A 22,541-nucleotide genomic window follows, 5' to 3' on the forward strand; every position below is an offset into this window, starting at 1 on the left:
CCGACAAGAAAATGAATGAATGAATGAATGAATAATCTAATCTAATCTAATCTAATCTAATCTAATATAATATAATATAATATAATATAATATAATATAATATAATATAATAATATAATATAATATAATATAATACAATATAATTTGCCTTATTGTCCCACCAGTGACGATATACAGCCATATCGCACTGCTATGAGTGTGGTATTGCATTTATACAACAGTTCGACGACATATTCGTGTATATTAAAAAATGAAACACAGAGAGTCTCAAAATCCTTTTGTAAGAGGAACTACTTTCTTCCGTCATTAATCAACATCAGCAGTCAACACCAGAACAGCAGAAGCCGTTACTAATTCACCAACGTCACTTTATGCCGAGTTCAGACTGCATGATTTTGAAAGTAGTCGTGTCACAGATGTTTTCACACTGCATGACTATCTGGGCTAGTGTTTTGTCGCTGCTTTATTTACACTGCAAGATGGATCGGCGGCAGGGGCTTTCACATTGCATGACTTTACAATAGGAAGAATCGCCGACAACTTCATCCAAACTATGTCTTGCAACCAAAAACACATGGTATATATCTTGTTATTAACTACATAATGAGAAAGAAGCCTTTAATGGGGTAGAAGATTTACATATTTGCTCACCTGGGTTTGAAGGGAATTGGCAATTTCTTCTTAACTTTCTTTTTTGACTCGGTTGTGATATTGCACAGATGACCAGTCAAACAGACACGGGTGCTCCTGCCAAATTTACACTTGTTTTTCCTCCATTTCTTGGGTCCAAATAAACTAAAAATGACACTTTTATCTTCTCCCCCAACTTTCCGCTGGCCAGCAGGTATCCGTACTAGTGAATGCTGCTCATTGGCTGTAGGCGATCGCAGATGTTATTTTCAGTCAAAACTCATTTCACACAGCACGATTCATCAGTGATTCTCTCAGATCGCGTGTTTGATAGTTCACATTGTGTGATTGTTACATATTTTGTGATTGTTACATCTGCTAGTCAAAATGGGGGCTAAAATCATGCAGTCTGAACTCGGCATAAGAGCTAGTATTTGAATGATTCTCTAGCATAATGTCTAAAGTGATGAAAAAACAGGTGATTGTGCTCACATTTTAAGATTATTAGGCTGAACGGCATGAAATGCCATAAGTCTACAGAAATATCCCAGTATTTCTTTGTTGCAATCGGGATATCACAAAAATGAACGCTAAAAAAGTCAAAGCAACACAATCACTACCAGATTACTGTTGTGTTTGCGATAAGAAAAAACGCTAAACACATCTGGGTATTTCTTCTTTCTTTCTTTTTACTGAACTAGTCTGCAGAAAGGAAAACAGAAGACTCATTACAAACAAACAGATGGCCAACCAAAATATAACTCAGAGAAAAGAGTGGCCAACACAAAATACATACATTCCTGATATCCGAGTCCCATCTCACACTCAATACAATTTCTATGGTATAAATTTAGCACTGCAACATAAAAAAGAGATATCAGAAAGTCACTTACCAAATTTATAATGTCTTGAACAGCTGTAGTTTGAAAGTATGTCGATCTTTTCTCCTCTAACGGCTTATTATGCAATCTCTGTCGCCATCTTGTGGATGGACAACATCAACTGTCTGTGCTCAATGATTGGCTGATAGATGCCGACTGGCTGTATCAGAAATTATAAGTATTTAAAATATCCTGATAAATAAACTGCATAGAAGCAATCTAAACAACTACATTTTCAACTCAAAAAGCCTCAAATTGTCCAGCAGATGCAATATTTGTCAAACTGTGGTGAGTTTATTGATCTGCTGTGGCGGAGTAATACACAAGGGTGAAGAGGCTGTATGAGTTCTGATATTGCAGAATATGGCAAGGCTATCAGCCAATGAAATTCGAGAACCAGACAGAGCTGTTGAATTTAATATATTATATTACAATATAATAATATATTATAATATAATATATTTATATTATGTTATAATATAATATAATATAATATAATATAATAATCTACTGTAATATAATATACTATAATAAATAAAACAAAACTTAATTTTGTTATTATTAATTAGATTATTTTTACTCTTAAAATAAATTAAAACTGGAATTTCAAACACTCAAAAGAAAAAAGAAAGAATCTGTTTGTAGAAAGCAAGACTTTCTAAGAACAGTTTTTTTTCCCGCAATAACTGTCGAGGGACTTTAATAACCCATTTAACATCACTCGAGATCTGGACTCCTCCTGCACCAGTTGCGGCGTCGCTTCTCACAGATCATCATCATGATCATCATCATCATCATCACGGACTCAAATGGCCCGCGGCGCTGCGTCGATGAAATTGGATATTTAAGGCAGAGCAGAAAGCAGTTCACGTTCACTCTCAGCGGGCGCGCGGCCAGAGAGGCAGAGGGAGAAAGACACGCTCTCCGTAACTCACCGACAAATAATATAACACTACAGCGCCGTGAACGAGGCTTCACATAACGTGACCGGGAAGAAAACAAGGTGCGGGGACTCTGAACGAGCTTTCGTTCACCGCGGAGCTTGTCTGAAGAAGAAACGGTGGATGACCGAGTGCGTCCCCGGTGCGTCACCTTTCACGGGAGCGCGTGTCACTGAACTCCGGCTGCAGGTAGGCGCATACAACACTTTTTTGTCCCTATAAACGTTAATTTCAAACTGTGTTTATTTTGTTGTTGTTAATCGTTACCATCATTCTTTCTTTACATTATTCATCATGTATTGTTTATTACAGACGATGGCTGGCTATTTTTATTTAGGCTATGTAGATTTTGGCGGCAACTATAGCCACTGATTTCCAACAAAATGGTTCCTTATTTGCTTGTTTACTGTATGAATTCGTTGTTGTTTTCTGTAGGTGTCATAAAAGATTTGTTTATTTGTAAATGAACACTTCTTGGTTATCCTTCTGTCCTTGGACGTGTTATTTGCATACAAGGCAGACAATTGGCAGGGACTGTGCTTATTGAAGCTCAAAATATTGCATGTCAGTGTCATTGACTGCAAAACTATATATACAGGAGGGTTTTGCTCCCTCGTGTTGTTCTGGCTCGATCAACTGTGCTTTTTTAAGTGATCCCGCTTGTAAGGACGAATAAAGCCTTTTGCCTTTCACAGGTCCAAAATCTTGAGGGGGATGAAGTGTGCTGTCAGCATATTGGAAACGCTAAACCGGCTTGTAGGAGGCAGGGAGCTGAGTGAGTCTCTCAACGAATATGTAATGCAACACCAACTCTGATTCTGCTGAGACCTGCGAATGAAAGCTCAGGAGGTGCAGAGATCCATGTGAGCCGCTCTGTTAAAACTTGCAGGCAGGGCTCTTATGCTTCTGTCACTGCACCCGAATGTAGATGTAAAGCACAGGCACACATTCGCTGGCAAAACGACAGATGGATATGAGAGCTGGAAGTGAGCTGGCACTGTTATGCTGTATGTCTTCGTTTTACTTGTCATGTCATGCAGACACAAATTTAAAAGCCTCTAGATAGTAGCATTTTTAGGTGGTGATACTTTTGGCAATGAACAAAAATAGTGCAGACAATTCAACAAAACCCGGTATTGAAGTCTAAAACATTTCTTTGCTCTGTTCAACGCGTCAGTCTGTCGGCAGGGCAAGAACAGAACATTCAAGTGTGGAAAGAGCATTTCTTTCATTGAAAAGTTTGGAATAGACTCTTAAATATGGCTGAAACAAACTTACATAAGTAAACTCTTAAAGGAAATGGTTACAGATTATTATATGATTATAATTTATTATTTATTACATATCAGACAAGCAAAAAAGTTTGTAGAAAACAAAGCATATTATCTCGATAGATACAATATAAATGAATTAATTCATTTTCTTTTCGGCTCAAGTCTTTATTAATATAGGGTCACCACAGCGGAATCAATTGCCAATTTATCCAGTATTTGTTTTATGCAGTGGATGCCCTTCCAGCTGCAACCCATCACTGGGAAACTCCCATACACTCTCATTCTCACACACATCACGGAAAATTTAGCTTACCCAATTCATCTATAGCACATCTTGACTTCTGGGGGAAACCGGAGCAACCGGAGGAAACCCACACAAACACAAGAAGAACATGCAAACATCACACAGAAATGCCAACTGACCCAGCCGAGGATTGAATCAACGACCTTCTTGCTGTGAGGCGACATAGCTTCCAACTGCGTCACCGCATTGTCCTCAGTTGGACTATATGTTGAGAATAATGTACTTTTATAAAAAAAATATATTTACTTTCTTACTCATTCACTTTCCTTCGGCTTATTCCCTTCTTTATTAGGAATTGCCACAGTAGAATGAACTGCCAATTACTGACACATTTTATCCTTCCTGCCACAATTCATGCAATTCTGAGTGCTGGGAAACATGCTATAACTCAGACCAACACTCTATGCCCATTTAACTTTATGCAATTCACCTATATGCTTGTGGGGCTGGGTGATTAGTCAGAACAAAATTAGTTATGCAATTAAGGAAAGCTGTGATTGTCATTCACATCTTGTAAGGGAAGCATGAGCCAGAGGACACTCTTGCATAGAAATTCCAAATACCCACGAAGAAGGAACTCAAGAAATCAACTGACAGCTAAAAACCCATCTCTTCTGCCACACCCTAAACCCCTGTGAGCAAAAGTAAGACCCCCTTAAATCTTCCCCCAAACCACTCCCAACCCAAGCTCATTCTACATACAGTTGTGAAGAGCGACAAATGCATCCCAGGAGCTAAGTTTTTTGGCAGTTTTGTTTTTAACGAATCCACCAGAGGCCGTTGTGTACGCATTTTGAGGTCTCAAATTTCTCTCGCAAGTGCCATTCATGCCTGCTGTTCTTGTGTAAATCCACCAGAGGCCACTGTCGACTGACTAACTGACTGACTGATCGACTGACCCGCCCACCCACTTCTCTAAACCCAACCAACAATTTTCAGAAGCAATCCAGAAAAAGACAAGCCCTCACAGCAACCTGATTTTTTACCACATTTTCAGATTTCACAACATTTTTACCCTGTTATTCACTTGTTTTTTTAAATTTAGTGGCTTTTGTTTTTGTCTTACCTGCTTTTTGGAACTGACCATCGCAGTCAACTCCAGGTCTGCACAAAAAGGAACGGAATTATACCGGCCGGTAGCGTTCACTTAAAGATGAAATGCAACCATATGTTCCTCTGACTACATAATTTGTGACCTTCAGAAATGTAGACAGGGGTACGTTTTCATAATAAGTCCATGTTGACCACACCACACAACAAACTCAAAACATTATACAATTACGAGTATGCCTCACACAGGTGAGTGGGCTTGACAAACCACCTCTAGAAAACACTATTTTATCTCTCAGAGATTTTAACAGACACATGCACCAGTACTTTCCCACCAGACATTTTCAAACAATCACTCCATATCTTTCTAAAAATGGTGCATTTATGAAGTGTGCTTCAAACACGTGAGTGGGCTTGACAAAACACGTGTAGAAACAATGCTCTCTCTATAAAAAGCTCCCCTGCTAACTCTAGCACTTAATTCTTTGAGCACTTACAGAACTTAAAAAGCAAAAGCATCTGCTAAATGACTAAATATAATGTTAATGCATTAATATCAGTTTTGATCAATCGCCCAACCAGATCTGCTTGTCTTTGCATTGTGGGGGAAATCTGAGCATTTTGATAAATCTCACACAAACATTCCAATTACATGCAAACTACAAACAGAAAGCCAGCCTGAACTCGAACCCGCTAACTTCTTGCTTTGAGTTTTTAAGCCTAACATTTCTGTACACTCCAAAAATTACGTTTGCTGTTTGTTCAAACTACTTATTTAAAATAAGCAGAAACGACACAATTCTTTAGTATTTTGGGACAACTTAATTGTTTTATGTTCAATCTACTTCAATTTGTAAAAACTAATAAGTTAACTTAATTCCTTCATGTAGCCCCAACACAAATCGATTGTGTGGAACTGATTTTAGACAGTGTACTTAACAAAACAGTAATTATATGTCATTATCACTTCACTCTCAATCTTAAATGGAAGCTTTCCACTGGATTTTGCTCTCCGGTGCTACTATGAACAATAAGCCCCACCTACTTTAATTTGATTGGTCATATCAGTCATTTCAACATTGGTTTACATTGAGATGTCATTGAAGTTCTTGTTTAAAGGAATCCTACTTGCTGATATCGCCTTGACCCCTGTACCTTATGTTTTGTGAAGAAGAAAATAAATTCTTCAGACCTTTTAGTATGTATCTCAGGGGACAACACTGCTACTGTTAGATGAAAGAGAAAACTGGAGCGAGTAACATCCTTGCAGCTGTTCAGATGCTATGAAGGGAGTGGGCCACTGAAAAGGAAAACAACACTCATGATACTATTCTTATTTTCCTCTTACACAAGTAGACTCTTCAAAAGCACTAGACAGAACATCGTGAGGAAGGTAATTAATTGCACACTATTATTCTGCTGCAAGAAAACATATTAAAACGCATCAAGCACTGTTTCTTAACTATTTTTGAACTATGAGATGCAGTCTTGTTCAGGATAATCAGATTGTAGCTTATAGGTTTTTAAAACATTTCAATGAAGTGTTAAAGTTCGGCTCTACAAAGATGTCAAGTGTATTTCACTAAAAAGAGGCTACAAGTGATTTCCACAGTTTGCTTTTTTAACCTTCATAACGCATCATTCGGGTTCATTTTTATCATGTCTACAAAATAGGGCTGCATGATATTGGAAAAATCTGACATTGCGATGTTTTCTTTTTCTGCGATCAACTTTGTTATATACAATACTTAGAATTTTTGGTAACTTTATTTTAAGGTCGATTCTTGCTCTTAGCAAACCATTTTGACTTTTGCTTCAATCGACTCCTAATTAATAGTCATTTGGAAAGTTTAGGTATTGGGTAGGGTTATGAATGTAGAATAAGTTTACACATAATATAGATGACCAAAGTAGCTGCCCATGGTCCAAAGTTGTCCAAAGGTAACCTTTGATTTGGCCCACCATCCAATATGAAAAAGAGAGGTAGAATGAAGGGAAGGTGGTTGGGCCGAATACCTTTGACAGAGTAGGCATGGGCCGGTATAAGACTCTGGCGATAAGATAACCTTGGAAAAAAAATATCACGATTTCACAGTTTTGTGATTACTGCTCTAAAATACCTTCTGATAATCTTTTTCTGTTTGGGTAAAAAACAAGAACATTTTTTCCCTTTGAACACAGTATATTTTATGTTGAGAAACATTTCAAATATTTTGGAACAGTAAACGTGTCAGGTTGAATAATACAAATAAATCATTGACTTTGTTAGTTAAAAAAAAAGATTTCTTTACAATTTAAAATGACATCTTAGGATATCTTTTCTGCTGGAGATACTGTTGTCCTACAAACAAAAAATAAAAATCTTATACGGTGAGAACAGTATAGCAAAACATTTTGGCGGTTTTAAAACCTTGACTTTTCCAAACCGCAGTATATTTAGCATTGAACTCTATTGTGTTATACATGGGATTGTTTATGTTTTTACTGTAATAAGTTCATTTTAAATCTTCAAAAGTGATACTGCATTAGTTAATATGATTTAAATGTTTTCTAGTTATTGTTAAATATTACAGAATAAATTAAGAAATTACCCATGGCAAATTTAATATATGGTTTGGTGTATATTCGGCCAAACCATACTATACTTGGTATTTATTAATGGTATATTTCTTTTTGGCCTTTTATAGGAAAAGGTTTGGGCACCCCTGCTTTAAGTACTAATAAGCATCTCAATAACGTGTGCTAATAAGCAACTAGTTGATAAGAATTTTTCCCTAAAGTGTGACCAAATGTATTAATTTTGATTGATTGGGAGGATTTTGTCGGGCAGTGAGTGAACCATGCATAAAATGTAAATAAACTACAAGTATAGATAAATGCAACAGAGCAAAGATAAAAGTGAAATTAACAATGCATGCATTATGGTTTTGTATATGTAAAGGTACAAATTGAGCTACAAAGTCTACTCAACATCACATATCTATGCCATGTGACTGTTGTGGATTCACACACTGTGATTTCGATGCTGAAACGATATATTGTGCAGCTCTAAAACAAAACATTGCTCATTAATTAAGATTCTCAAAATAGACATAATGTAAAAAATACCTCAAGATGTCAAAATTCCAAGTTATGTCATTGTCAGCTTTTGTAAAATATATATTTGCCTTTTTCCCAAATCTTACAAATCTCACATATCTGACAAACCATACAGCATAAAACATCGATTACTTTTCGACTGAGAGTTTATGCAGGTCAGATTCATTTATTTGTTGGAAAACCTTTCTTGTTTTGATGTTTTATTATAAACAGATATGTAGGTTTTTGAAATTTGGATTGTTTATGGCAACCATTGCTTAAATTTTTAAAGGAACTGGATTAAATTCTGTTCATCCCATACAGTGATATGTTCAAAACATAGCATTTTATATAAACTCTCTGTTGATTCAAAGTGCTTCTTTTATCCTCATATTAATAAAAGCCTCTGCTAAATGAATTAATGTAAATATGTATATATTATTTAATTAATCAATTATTTCATAAATTTTTTAATGATTTGCAATGGACAAATTCAAAATAAAATTTAACAATTAATTTTAATTAATACACATTTGTATATTCATTGGTAACCTTAATGACGGTGTCCAGATGGGTGTACAATAGAAAAGTAGTTCAGATTCTGAATGCGTTAGGGGGGTAAAGATTGAGCACAATCCATAATAACTGCTAAAAAAGCAAAGCAAGTTCTGATAAAGCATCCCAGCATATCAGCAAGCGATGTGAAATTTCACATCATTTCATTCAGCTCCGGTGATCAAATTGATTTAAAAGGACCCTGTTTACTACGATTAAAACAGAATGTGTCCAATGTGGCGGCCCTGCAAATTAATTCTCCCCAGGCGGCCCCTGCGCTTCCCCTGCCTGATTGTTCATGGATCTGATTGAAGTGCAGTTCCTGTCACTAGACATTGCAGATGGCTGAGCCTGGTACAGAAGAAGGATGTTTGTTGGGCTGCGGATTGCAGTGGGCTTGTTGAAAACTGGACATCCATTGTTTGGCGCACAGGAAGGACTATAAGACCATTTGTTGTGGGACCAAGCACAATGGACCCTCATACTGACCCCAAGGTCATTGCCCACACTCTCGGGCACAGATCCACGTTGGCTTTATAACACAGGAAAGGTCTTTAAAGCGTATCTCTGCAGAGTTATTCACATTGATATCCTTCTAAACGCTTCTCCGTGGGATTTGCCTATTGTTTCGGTGGCTACAGTACACCATTGTGGTCTTTGAAGGAGGCAATAGGCAATTATAAGGCTGAACACGTATATATATTCATTCTGTGCCATCATTGTGTAAGCGGCTCTCATTAGCTTACATCAATTCTTTAATTACAATTTTCATTAATTGCCTGCAGCTCCCTCAGCAAACCATGAATCTCCATTTAAATCCATTTCAATGAGGCGCTGATAAAAAGCAATTCAGGTAAGCAAAGGAACAAATGTTTAAATATCTGACCTACTTTTTCTTAATATAACTCAGGCTTATTGTGTAGCAAAAGTATTTTAATTCACCAGTCTGGTTTTTGACATTAACATTGCCACAGTCCACACTCTTAAAAAATAATGAAACATAAAGGACCATTTTCGGCTGTGAGAATCATTCATTCATTCATTTATTCATTCATTCTCCTTTTGCTTAAAGCTGATTTATACTTCTGAGTCGGGTGATCGGTGTGTCGACGGCACCTGCCTTGTGCGTATACTGTAAAATATTTGACCTTAATTTACAGTACATTATTGGCTAATAATTGCATTACTTTAAGATACTGTATGTAAATTCACAGTAAATTACTGTGAGGTACTTCATAATAACAATAATTCTATAAATATTTCTAAATATCAAAAAGTGCCTGTACTAGCATTAATGTTAATGCGTATTAATTTCTATGCTGAATAAAATATTAAATGTGCTTGAATTCCTACAACTAACGGGGAAAAGATATAGCCATTTTACAGTAATTTGCTGTAGTCATGATGCTTGCCTTAATTTCCCAGTAAAATTTTAAATACATAAAATATAACAGTTAAATCCTGTAAAGTGATACTAATGTAATTTACTGTGAAAAATTACAGTAACATGTTGTGAAATTATGGGAATGTATTGCAATGTAGTCATGCACAAGGGTGTAGATTTGCTTTTGACAGTGGTGGGGATATACATCCCTATAGGGCATGCACAGAACAGCACAAATTCTCTTTCATGCTTTTAAAAAACATGAGTAAAGGCTTTAAACACTTAATAACAATTACTGAAATATGCCCCATGCCGCAAAAGTCAATTTGTATGATTTTACTGCAATCTGGCTTTGAGGAGGTATGAATGTAGAGAAATTAAAAAGAGGCATGTGAAGCAATTGTGACCGTTTTATGCAATTTAACCGTATTATTTTTCATGAAAAATCATCAAAATAGAAACTAAATTTCGAATAATTGCTAAGCCTTGTTTAATATTATTATGGTGGGCTCCAATTGAGCTTGACTTTAAAAACTTAACTCTGAAAAGTTACTTATGTCCATGTTTTTTACAGTGAAGGAGGACTGGGAAAATTGCCTATTTTGGCTCTTCCCACATTCAAATGTATTTACAGCTGTCATTAACAGCATAAATAGACCCAGCCTATTAAATTATTGGTGAACCACATTTCAGTATTTGCTGGATATTGGTAGGGACACATCCCCTTCGTCAATGCCAAATCTACCGACTTGGTCATGAATTTATACTTCTGCATTCTGTTTGTGTTGCTCTGCAATAACACTTCCGAAACACTAGCCGGCAGTGTGTTTTTATGTTCCATGTTGAGTTTCTTTGCAGCTATTTTGTTTTTTCTAAATGCAGCTTGATGTATAAGTATCTCAGGGTGCTTTCACACCTACACTTTTGTTTCAGAACGTATCTCGTTTGCCCAGTTAGCGCGGTTCGATTGGCATATGTGAACAGGGCAATCGCGCTCTGTTCCGCGCCAAAGTAATCGCTCCGAGATCGCTTGAATGAGGTAGTCTCGGCTCGATTGAAACGAATCCTGGAGCGGTTCGATTGCAGTGAGAAAGCGATCCGATCCGAGCGCGGTTATATCACAGTGTTTTATGGATATGTAATAGGCTTACGGCTATATGAAGAGAGAATTATGAGTAGGGCGGGAAGTTTCGTGAGTCTCCGGATGCCCGCAAACGAGTGATGATCTCCCGGTAATCTCGCGTCTCTCTCCCAGTCCTCAAATAGGCATCGTCGCGCACCCTTCTCACCCCTCCCCACCGTGTCTCTCCTCAGACACGTCACGCGCGCACACCCTGTCAATCACCACCAAACCACCACCTCTCCTGACAGCTGAGCGGGACACTGCAAAATAAACTCTGACACTCTGACCAATGTAAGGAGAGTTTACTCGCACGTGACTTGTTTTAGCTCTTTTGGTCCGATTAGAAACTTTGCAGTGTGAAAGCAAACCGCTCCAAGAGCAAAGAGCAACAATGTAACAATTTTAATCTCTGTTTCGGAACAGCTGAATCGATTCACAGGTGTGAAAGCACCCTCAAACTCACTCATTCTGAGAGGGGTACCGGTGGATGTGCAACAACTTTAATCATAAGGTAAACACAAAGCAAAATAGTTTCCATCTGGAGCTCCTTCACGAGACTGGACACTTGTAAACAATCACTCCATCTGGCTTGCGGCTCAGCACCACGCACACTCGTCATTGCTACCAAGCGGACCAATCACAGAGCATTGCAATGTGTTGTTACATCTTTTGAGAGGTGCACATCAGTGTCGGCGTCAGCCATGGCATGGGCTATGCGACCACGCGAAGGCTGTGGCAGACCCTGCGCATGCGTTCAACGAATACATTAGCCTTAGTCTTTATTTCAGAGGTTGTCACAGTGGAAGGAACCGCCAAATAGTTCAGGATATGTTTTATGCAGCGTAACTTTCAGCCGTAACCCAGTACTGGAAAACACCCATACACACTCATTCACTCACACACTACTGTCAATTTAGTTTATTTAATTCACCTATACCGCATGCCTTTGGACTGGGGGAAACCGGAGCACCCAGAGATAATCCACGCAGAACATGCAAACTCCACAAATGCTAACTGGCGAAAACCAAGACTTGAACCAGCGGCATTCCACCTGATTCAGATGCTTGAAAGAGGGCGTGTCTGAAGTTTGGGTTCACGCGATCAGCGTCAGCCAAAGAAATTAGTTCACAATTGACTACTGTTTGACTTGGTGTATTTGCATAAAATGATCTGATTGGCTGATGCTTCCGTTGGTACTTGAAAAGTTGAGAAATTCCCAAATTCTGCAGTGGGCAATGCCACTGAATCTCCCCCAACAGATCCACAATGCAGTTTGACAACGCCTGACGTCACCCTTCAACAGGGTCTCATTTTCAGTGGGACTTATTTTCAGCCCTGGAGTTTCAAGCCAGACTGGCCCACCTCTCGACCGACTATATTAAAATAAGGTTATTTCCAATTCAGTTTCTAATGACACTGTCACGTCTTTTTCAAGAAAACAGCTGCTTTAGAAATTCAAATGTTTAATATTAAATGTTTGTAGGTGAGATTCGAACACGGGTCGGCGGAGTTAAAAAATAACTTGCTTACCACTGGTCCACAATAGCACTATTATAATCATGGTATTACTTTCTATTGATGGCTTAATCTTTTTCTCCCCTTTTTAGATTTCTGATCAAGTTATGTCAGATTTATTAATGTAGTGAATCATCTGATTTTCATTTAGCAGGTGTATTATTAATATTAATTATTCGAATTCTTATATTCACTAAGGTGCCGCTGTTTGAGGTCGAATGATAGTTAACGTTACATCATCATTAACGTTAGTTAACCTGCAGGCTGCATTTTGCTCACGGGGCAAAATGATAAATAAATAGATGAAAAAATAGCGATTGCTGAGAGTAGGGACACCGGCCCTCGCGGCCAAAAAACGGACCAGCCCACCGGGAATTCCCCTGGTCCTCCCGATTAGCCAATCCGGGCCTACCCTTCAAAGTTAATGGGAAACGTTGACGCTGGCGCCCCATGTGATTGGGGCGTTCTTGCTGTAAGGCAACAGTGCTGGTATACAGAGTTCCATACAATTCCTCCATTCGTCCCAACACAAATCGAGTAAGTTAACTTTATCGTTTTTACAAGTTTAAGTGCATTCAACAACAACAACAAAAAAAACAATCAGGTTGTCTCAAAAACAACTTTAGAATTGTTGTTTCATCTCATTTTAAATAAGTAGTTTGAACAAGCTACAAAATTAATTTTTCGAGTACAGAACTACTTTGTTTCTTAGTGTAATGAACATTTTAATAATCTAAAGAATCCACCACATGAACCTTTTGAACAATGGAAAGCTCCATAAATGTTAAACTATCTTTACACAACCATCTATGGCTATGTTTTTTCCTTCTTTTTCTGTATTCAATAGGGTTATTATTTTCGTTTTAGTACTTTTTGTCTCTACAATGCCCGACCTCATTCAGAACACATCCTGACTCTCTCTGGTCTGTATTATCTGATCAGGTCCAGGCTGAATTTCACCAGTTTGTCGGCACGTACGTTTTTCCTGCCGGCTCTTCTTTCAGATCACCTTGCCAGGTCGTCCTTGGACCGACTGCAAAAGCATCACGTAGTTCGTCTCCCTGCAGTTTCAGAAGTAGGTTGGACCCACTTTCACACTAGGAACTGCGAGATTTCACTGATTACCGTCTTTCACTTTAATGGGAGAGAGATATAAAGATATTGCATGGAATAAAAAGGCAATAGAACAGAATGGATAGTTGTTCAACCAAAGTTTATAATAGGGTGTTCAGATTTTTCAGAGTATAATATATGATATACTGCATCTAGGGCCAGATTTATTAACACGGGATTGTCCAGGGAAAATGGCATGCCCTTACCTAAAATGATCTATCATTATTTACTAATTTACATGTCTTATCATTAACTAAACCATAAAACTATTCAACTAACTGTTAACAAATATATATTTAAAAAACTGCCAGTAAAAAGAAAAAAAATAAATAAACTTGACAAAAAAACTAAATCTAATATTTTACCTAAGATGTTCATTGTTATTTTATTATGTATGATTCATTTTATGTTATTAGTTTTCCCAACACAATTTCATACCAATTCAAATCTAATGTATGTTTTGGTGAATTAGTTACTAACTATACACTGAAAGTTTTATTCATGTTTGTGTACATTTTCACTTTAATGAGGTCACACCAATGACTGATTTGTCACTATTTTTGCCACTATACACTGTAAGGATTCTACACTATTACACCAACGTTAATTCTACACTAATACTTGTCCCAGCACAAATCGATTAAGTTAACTTACTTAAGTTTAAGTGGATTGAAGATAAAAAAATCAAGTTGTCCCTAAAAAATGTAACCCAGGCTTATTCATAAAAGCGTACTGATATACGCCAAATACGTGCCAGGAGCTATGTTTTTTGTAGTTTTTGCGAACTCACCAGAGGCCGCTGTGTATACTTTTTGGGATCTCAAAATTATCTTGCAAGTGCCATTCGAGCCTGCTATTCTCGCGTAAATCCAACAGAGGCCGCTGTCGACTGACTGATTGACTGACTTCCCTTCCTCCTTCCCAAGTCAGCCCTGGCACTGAAGCCACACCAGCCCACATTACCACACCAACACAGCCCCAGCCTCAAACACGCACATTCACTACTTATATTGCTGTACAGATGGTGAAATAATATAAGCAGTACCATTTGTAATAAATATTTAAACATTTAATGTATGTGACTGAAACAAAAACAACCCATTTATGACAAATTTATACATATTCATTAATTTTCTTTTTGGCTTAGACCCTTTATTAATCTGGGGTCGCCACAGCGAACTGAACCGCCAACTTATTCAGCCTATGTTTTAGGAAACACACACACATACACTATGGCCTACATAGTTAATCAATTCCCTTATAGCACATGTCTTTGGACTTGTGGAGGAAACCGGAGAACCTGGAGGAACCCCATGCAAACATGGGGAGAACATGCAAACTCCACACAGAAATGCCAACTGACCCAGCCGAGGCTCAAACCAGCGATCTTTTTGCTGTGAGATGTCATCACTACCCACTGCGCCACTGCATTGCTCCCTATCAAGAATATTTCATTTAATTTTATGCATTTTGCAGCGTTTGATTTTAGAGCCTTTTTTTTTTTTTGCTAAGCTTTTCAGCACAGCCTTTCCTTTTTTACGGTCCATCTCTGACAATTAGCTTGTGTTGCACTTATTGTTTGTTTGACATTCTTGCCAGATTTTAATTACGTCTACAAAACCTCTGATTAGGTCAGATTGTGTCAGCCCATCTTAAAACCAGTTGACCGTTGCCGATTGGGCCAAATGCTCAACATTTATTATTATTATTACAATTATCATCATCATCATCATCATCATAATATACACATCTTGCAAGAGATAAAAGCTGCCTGCATGAAAAAACAATAGATACAAAAAAATATATATTAAAAAGAAACTGACCGGCCAACATTAAAAAAATGGTCCAGCCCTTCTGGCCTTCTTGCCAGATGGCCAATCCACCCCTGCATAAACCCAACCAATAGTGTTTTTAAGAGCACAGACTGACCCGCTCACCCACTTCCTTAAACCCAACCGACAGTTTTAAAAATCAGTCCCGAAAAAGAAAAGCCTTTGGCTGATTTTTACCACAGTTTTCAGATTTTACCACATTCTCACCCTGTTATTTACTTGTTTATTTAATTTTTTAGCTTCTGTTTTTGTTTTACCTGCTTTCTGGAACCATTCTTTGCCAGATTAAAACTAACTGGATAATCTAGTTACAGCGAGAAAGCCATCCATACGGAGGTAAGCAATCAGCTGGTAAGCGCGAAAAAGGAACGGCATCATACTGCACCATAGCGTTCATTTTAAAGATGAAATACAGCCATACTTACCGCTGGCTACATAATTTGCGATCTCCAGAAATGTATATAGTGCTACGTTTTCAGAATGAGCTTATGTTGAAAAAATCTAAAGAATTGTGTTGTTTCAGCTCATTTTAAATATGGAGCAAAACAATTTTTTGAGTGTACTTAATTTCTGATCGAGTTAATGCTCAATATAAAAATATATAAAAGAAAGTACGTCATGCTTCATAATACTTAATACCACAGTATGTAAACCAACATGATAGCTAGATTTGTTACTTGTGTCCGTTATTTTATGCAGCTTGATAGTCGTGCGTTTTTGTCACCAGCCCTTCTGTCTCAGCTACCAGTGGGATTTACATACCTGTGATAAAAATGGAAATGCTGTGCTCTGACTTTGTTCGATATCTGAGGAAGGCTCTCGTGAGACTCTCTGTCTTTGCTGGAAGGTGCCTTACGATGTCATTAACCTCACTTTAAGCAATTTGGGCCAGAGTGGCTGCGTTCCCCCGGCGTGAGGGGTAGAGCCAGTCCGGTACCAGATGAAACAGGAAGGCTATTTTCAGTGTTTGTGATGGATGTGGTGTTCAAGGCATGGAAGCGTTTTTATTCTTTGTACCCTTCTCACATACTATACTCACTCCATCCTAAATATCTCCCCTTCAGTTCATCTCCTTTAAGACCCATTCACATCAAGAATGATAATGATACATATCAATATAACAATATTTGAGTCTATACTAAGGAGCAATAACTATCTGCTTAATTTTTAGATGTGCATAGCAGCGTCAAAAAAATGGTAACAAAGGTTGTGAAACTATAGTGAAGAATGTAGATACTTTTGTGTTTTTTATTACTTTTAATAGAATTTTTATTCTATTAAATTTTATTTTTAAATTAAATTAAATTAAATTAAATTAAATTTTTAATTTTATTCTATTCTATTTTATTTTTATTACTTTAATAGAATTATTAAATATTTATCTTTGCCATGATGACAGTAAATAATATTTTTCTTGATATTTTTCAAGACACTTCTATACAGCTTAAAGTGACATTTAAAGGCTTAACTAGGTTAATAAGGTGAACTAGGCAGGTTTAGGTAATTAGTCAAGTTATTGTATAGTGATGGTTTGTTCTGTAGATTATCAAAAAAAAAAAAAGCTTAAAGGGGCTTATAATTTTGTCCCAAAAATGTTTTTTAAAAAATTAATAACTACTTTTATTCTAGCCGAAATAAAACAGATAAGACATTCTCCAGAAGAAAAAAATATTATCAGACATACTGTGAAAATTTCCTTGCTCTGTTAAAAATCATTTGGGAAATATTTAAAAAAGAAAATCAAAATCAAAAGGGGGCTAATAATTATGTGTATATATATATATATATATATACAGTATATATACAATATATATATATATATATATATATATATATATATATATATATATATATATATATATATATATATATATATATATATAATTATGTATATCCCTTTGTGGAATAATGTGCTCATTGCTATTTTTAAAGGTATCGTCCGAACGAACCCCTTACACTCCATCTGTGTCTCTTTCTGTCTCCGCAGTTCAGCAGCAGCAGAAGAGGCAGAGACGAAGGTGACCTGTGGCTGGGCCAGGGGCTGCAACACAGGACATGGGAGCTGTCTCTCACTCCCGCTCGTGTCTTGTGTTGCAGCCAGTGGAACGGCTACACTGTCCACATCTGAGACCGACTGAGAACATTACACCCATTATCTTCTGCTGAGAGGAAAAAACAGGGCTTCTAATGATGCGTAAGTTTCTGAATAAAACGCATTCACAGTTTATTTGATAAGTGCAAAGCAAAGGTTTTAGGAATTAAAATTCAGATTATAAGTAGTTGAAAGCACCTCTTCTGTGATTAACGTCAAATTTCAGGTGGAAAAAAATCATGAAATGTATATAGTTAAAAGCAATATTGCTGCTGAGAGAAGAAAAGTTTGTATTATTATAGTTTTAAAAAGTGCTTTATTGTTGTTGGAAATAAAAAGTGAAGAGAAGGTTGCTAAGTAATACATTTATACATTTATTCAGCAACAATTTGTCAAATGTGACACCTGTTTCACACTGTAAACTCGAGCAGCATGTGCACAGCGTGTATAGAGGGCAGAAACAGAGCACAGACATTTGCCTTTCACGCCAGCTGCATCAGCCGCAGCTTTTGCATAGATCAATCTATCTCTGTCTATTCAATCTAGTTACCTATCTAGCTATATAAATGCACTTAAAAAAAAAAACTTTTCATCTGCACCAAGGCCCGTGGCAACTTCCTCCTATGCTGTTTCCTTAACCTGCTTTCTTTATTGAAAGAATGATATAATTCCTAAAGAACTGTTTGCTTCTCCCACTCTACGAGGAGTGTCATTCATGTATATTAAGGTGCACTCGGTCAGAAGACAATCGCTTGTGGTATCATGTCATTTTGTTTTTGATTGTCAGGATGATGTAGGCCTATAGTTATAATAATATTCATACAGTATAGTTTTTATGATATTTATACATGATCCATCTAGTGTGCAACTTATACTAAGCAAAACTGATACTAAAATTGTTTTAAATTTGGTTTGTAGTTAAACCAAATTTCACTAAAAATAAATATTTGTTGCTGTTTTTAATTGTTTAAGTTCATTTGATTGAATGTATCAAAATCTGTGGATCTCATCGATGCTTTTATTGGCTAAAATTGCTACTTTTTACTGTCATTCAATGTGTTATTGGTCATTATTAAAGCACTGTCACTTTAATTGAGTGTCAGCAGCGCGGCAAAAATAGACCAAACCTATCGCGGCAGTGCTGCTACAGCAACGCTCACACCTCTTGCTGACGCGCTGCTTCTGCATGCATTATGAGAGCTCTAATCTGTTAACATGGATGCCGAAAAAAACACGTGCTGCTCAAGCTTGCGGTGTGGAACAGGCTTAACTTTAACATTCATAATGTTACAAAAGATTATCATTTTGAGTTAATGCTGCTCTTATGAACTTTACACTTTTCAAGATCCTAAAAGATTGTAACTCGGTTTCACATGAATAAATAAAATGTCTTATTTGTCATAATATTTCACAACTGGTTTACTACTGTTCATTTTTTTCATGATTTATATTATATTTTTATGTGCGGTACTATTCAAAAGTTTGTTTTGAAATTAAATGTGTGGTATGTAAGTTTGTCACCCAGTGGTTGAACTAGATATTGCATCCCTGGATCAAAATAAATGCATGCACAGGTTGCCAGATTGAGGACCAACAGGAGTGAGTCTGACGATCGAGCCTAAAGGCTGATTTAAATTGTTCTACATAAAAGCAACGGCACACGATAGAAGGAATATTTTACATATTAAAATTAAGTTTTTGTTTAAACCAACTCCACGAATTATATATTAGAAACAGCTTCTATTTCTCACAGGCAGGGCTGGAGTGGGACTCCTTTTCAGCCCTAGATTTTTCAAGCCCACCTCAGTTCACGACTGACTATATTAAAATAACATTATTGCCAGTTCAGTTTCTAATGACACTATTATGTCTTTTTCAAAGACAAAGCTGCTTTAGAACTTCGAATGTTTTTCATAAATACGAGAACATTAAAGGGTAGGTAAATCCCCAACATTGTTCTTTAAAACATCACAATGTCCTCTCCTGCATTATCTGAATATATATTCTGTGCAAAATTCTTTATAGATATTCAGTCCTTTGTAATGGTGGTCACACAAAAACTCAGGTGTGGTTCGAACTCGGGTCAACAGCCAAAAAAACTGACCGGCCCACCGGGAATTCTTTCGGTCCTCTCGATTAGCCAATTCGGGCCTGCTCACAGATGAACAACAGAAAACTGACAATGATCACCTCAGGTACACCTCATGTGCTTCATTTAGTGTTAAATGCTAACAAAGTGAATTTGAATGCCATTTTACATGACATTTATTCAGTAGTATCTGGATGCAGCCTTTATGATGCATGCTGAGATTGCATCACTCAGGGATGCAATGTCAGACACAATGCACTCAATGGAGTGAGTGACGTCACTGTGACGGGTAGGGTTAGGGGTGGGGTTAGGTGAGCGCATTAAAAATCATTGGATGCAGCTCAGATTGCACTGCACCAGGTCTGCATCCACACCTCTCTCCATTTATTTGTCATACTACTAAAAGCAGCAGCAGATGGTTCCCCTCAGATATTAATAATAATCACTCAATAATAATAAACTGTTCGAAATTGAAGCTAAGAACCAACACACAGTGATTCAGCATGTACATTTAATAGTTAAAGAGGTTTAATATGTATTAATTAGATTAGAAACTGTAAGAAAATAGATGAGAACGTCTTGAAGAAAAAAAAAGTTTTATTCCAGAAAAGTAGTGTCAAAGGGGAGACAACACTTCGGATTCATCGGAGTTGGAATTAAATCCCGATCATCCTCTGTTTAAACATCTTATACTGTTTCTTCCCGCTTAACATGTTAATAAGCTTTCACTTCAAATGTAAATTAAGAATAGCAATCCCAGACCTTTCGGTATACCCGCTTAACATGTTAATAAGCTTTATTAAAACAATAAAAGTGATACTCTTCCGTTCCCAGACCTTGAGTAGACTTTCAGGTGAGAATACCAACTGTTATGATAAATGAGTTTAAACAAAATTCCTTTTGGTCAGCAGATGGTTCTTGATGGCTCGCTGCCGCTCCCACGCTATAAGAAGTAAATTATCATTCCAAAGACATTATTTAAATGTTTAAATGTTTTACTTTAGGAACTCTCCTCTCTGTGATAATTAAGCTCTTTGTTAAGAAAGGAGCATGGAAGACTTGTGAAATAAAGTAGAAGTTGGGTCGAGGCAGACTTAGTTTCTTACAAAACCTTACTATTTTGTCAGTGAGTGCATATTCTGTGCTTCTGAATGACTGTATTTAAATTTCTGTCGTGTTCTGTCTTGTGCAAACAGCCCAATTGTTTATCACAGCAAATCTCACCACATTGATTGTTGTTCGGACATAGTTACAATGTCACCTGCTCACCTAATGTTTACGCTGGTAATATTTATATTATTTGATAAGCAATAAACTTATGTGGAACTTTTAATTTGCATCTCATTTCAGATTCTGCTACTGTCCACCGGAGATTGCATTTCGGTCATAAGCGCATGCTTTGAGACCCTTTCTGAATGAATTAATAAAACACTTGATTTTCCAACAAGGCAACCCTGGGTGCTGAGAGATTATTGGCAAAACTGGCATTGGGCGGGTTAAAGACAGCGTTCCGGCACGTAACTCACATTTTCAAAGCAGAATATCTGACTTCAGCACTGTTTTTCAGATAAATAAGTATGTTTTATTTAGAATGTTTCTTAAATATCTGCAAACATATTATGTCATTTTTATGCTTTAAAAGAGTCAAAAACATACAACACCTTTAATATTGACATTTTTAATTGGTCAAATGTAAAAACTATAACATTCATAATGTTGTATATATATATATGAACTGTAATGTATTATATAACATAAAATGTAATGCACAGTGTATTTATCATCTATTTCTAGTTAATGCTGTTCTTTTGAACATGAAAGCTTCTTACATACAAATTATACAACATACTTACAACATTAGAATTGAAATAGATTATTTGGTGAATTTGTGACTAGTGACAAGAAAACCATGAGAGTATACAATTAAAAACAACAACAAAAAATTACTTTTTATATAATATAACATATTTATCAATCTCCTGAGCAATTAATTTTTATGTCTTGCAAATCACTATATGCCATCGTCTATGCTGAACTAAAAAAAACTTTAATAGTGCAACAATTTCAGAGCAATGCAGTGAGATGATGTTAACACTGATGCACCTGTGTTTAGTTTAGAAAAAGCGTAAAATGCACACTCTTCCTGTCTGGAGCTTTATTAATGGTCTTTTATCTCTCTCAAGGTTGTGTATGAATACCACAGATAAAGCAGCCTGAGTTTACTCCATACACACACACACACACATAAAGAAGAGAAAGCTGCTTCAGTGTAAATATTCGGATCATGTTGCCACTGCCAACTGAGAGCTGCCTGAGCTGAAGAAAGGCAAGCGGTGCTGCCCATTTAAACTTGTGAAATGAAGCAGTTTTCTGTCAGCGGTGTCACTTGATTGGAATTTAAATCCAGCAGCGGCCTGGAAAGAATTGTTTGCATCAGACAGATTGTGAAGAGCATGACACGAGTGCCTGCACTTTTATATACAATGGGCATAAAGGGAGGAGATTTCTCGCATAGCTGCATTATACAACACACCGTCCTCTCAGTAACCTAGCTACACTTTACACTCTCTAACATGTTATGAAACCAAACACTGGCACAAAATAAAATAATCGATTTTTTTGTGTGAAGGTTTCAGGTTTACAACATTTCTCAAGATAATACAGTGAGTCGGTGGATTAT

General features: G+C 36.9%; 2 long non-coding RNA genes and 1 other non-coding gene across 5 annotated transcripts in view; 2 read left to right on the forward strand and 1 right to left on the reverse strand.

Annotated features, from left to right (window-relative positions):
* The first annotated feature begins 2,385 nt into the window (after window positions 1-2,385).
* Window positions 2,386-21,192, forward strand: LOC141379140 (uncharacterized). Of its 3 annotated transcripts, none has more exons than XR_012395146.1 (3): window positions 2,386-2,641; window positions 3,148-3,315; window positions 17,668-21,192. It is a non-coding gene; the product is annotated as an uncharacterized lncRNA (long non-coding RNA). The 3 variants fall into 3 exon arrangements; XR_012395144.1 differs by having other exon boundaries at window positions 3,148-3,227; XR_012395145.1 differs by lacking the exon at window positions 3,148-3,315.
* mir187 (microRNA 187) lies at window positions 17,700-17,788 on the forward strand. The gene has a single exon (NR_029929.1). It is a non-coding gene; the product is annotated as a microRNA 187 (primary transcript).
* Window positions 21,193-21,526: 334 nt separating the features above from the next.
* The window catches only part of LOC141379150 (uncharacterized), a 21,422-nt gene continuing 20,407 nt past the window's right edge, over window positions 21,527-22,541 (reverse strand). Inside the window, exon 4 of the long non-coding RNA XR_012395159.1 lies at window positions 21,527-22,275. This is a non-coding gene — a long non-coding RNA (uncharacterized lncRNA). The remainder of the gene's footprint in view (window positions 22,276-22,541) is intronic.

This window comes from Danio rerio, chromosome 19 (assembly GCF_049306965.1).
Source record: "Danio rerio strain Tuebingen ecotype United States chromosome 19, GRCz12tu, whole genome shotgun sequence".
Taxonomy (NCBI): Eukaryota; Metazoa; Chordata; class Actinopteri; order Cypriniformes; family Danionidae; genus Danio; species Danio rerio.